A 1,356-nucleotide genomic window follows, 5' to 3' on the forward strand; every position below is an offset into this window, starting at 1 on the left:
TAGACAGGAAAATGTACCTCCAACCCCCAAAAAGAGGGTTCCAGGTCCTAATCCCTGAAACATATAAATGTTAGTTTACATAACAAAGGGGATTTAAGGCAGCAGATGGAATTAAGACTACCAGTCAGTTAAATTTAAAATAGGGAGATTATCCTGGATTAGGAAGGTGGGCCCAATTTAATCATGAGGGTCCATAAAAGAAGACAAGGGAGCGGGAAGAGAACCAATAAAGAGGGCAGAGTGATAAGGACTAGGCTGATATTGCAGGTTTTAAAGATGGAAGAAAAGAACTAAAAGTCAATGAATCCTGGATCATATGGTAGATCAATTCTTAGTTTTTTGAGGAACCGCCATACTGTTTCCCATAGTGGCTATACCAATTTGCAGTCCCACCAGCAGTATATGAGGGTTCCTCTTTCTCCATATCCTCTCCAATATTTGTTATTACTTGTCCTGTTGATTATAGCTATTCTAACAAGTGTGAGATGGGATCTCATTGTGGTTTTGATTTGTATTTCCATACTAGTTAGCGATTTTGAGCATCTTTTCATATATTTGTTGGCCATTTGTATGCCCTCTAGGGAGAAGTGTCTATTCAGGTCCTCTGCCCATTTTTTTGATTGGATTGTTTTTTTTGTCATTGTTGTTATTGAATTGTATGAGTTCTTTGTATATTTTGGATATTAGGCCCCAGAGGTATTGCTTGCAAATATATTTTCCCATTCGGACGGTTGTCTCTTTACCTTGTTGACGATTTCTTTTGCTGAGCAGAAGCTTTTTAGTTTGATGTAGTCTCATTCATTTATTTTAGCTTAGTAAAAATCTTTAAAAGAAGCTTCTAAACATGTATCTTTACATTTAGTGAGATTTAACAAAGTATTACATTGAAAATCACATGATAAACATGGCTGAAAAAATAGTAGAGATTTATCTTTATGTTCTGAATGTTCAGTTTTTTAATGTAAACTTTAAAAAATTATGACATACATACAGAAAAGCGCAAAAATCATAAGTGTACAGCTTGACAAATTTTTACAAATGAACACACTTGTGTAACCAGCACTCAGATCAAGAAATAGAATATCACAGCACCCAGAAGTTTCCTTTGCACCCCTCCCTTTCATTACCCCTTCAGTTCCTATTGCTGTGTGACAAATCACCCCAAAAGTTAATGGTGAAAAATAAACATTTTATTATGCTGATGGATTCTGTAGGTCAGGAACTCAGTCAGGACACACGGTCATGGTCTGTTTCTTCTCCATGGTACCTGGCTCATTGGCAGGAGAGGCATGATGGCTAGGGGTGTCTGAACACCTGGGGCCTGGAATCATCTGGAGACATCTTTCCTTACATGTA

This window comes from Pteropus alecto, unplaced genomic scaffold, assembly GCF_000325575.1.
Source record: "Pteropus alecto unplaced genomic scaffold, ASM32557v1 scaffold280, whole genome shotgun sequence".
Taxonomy (NCBI): Eukaryota; Metazoa; Chordata; class Mammalia; order Chiroptera; family Pteropodidae; genus Pteropus; species Pteropus alecto.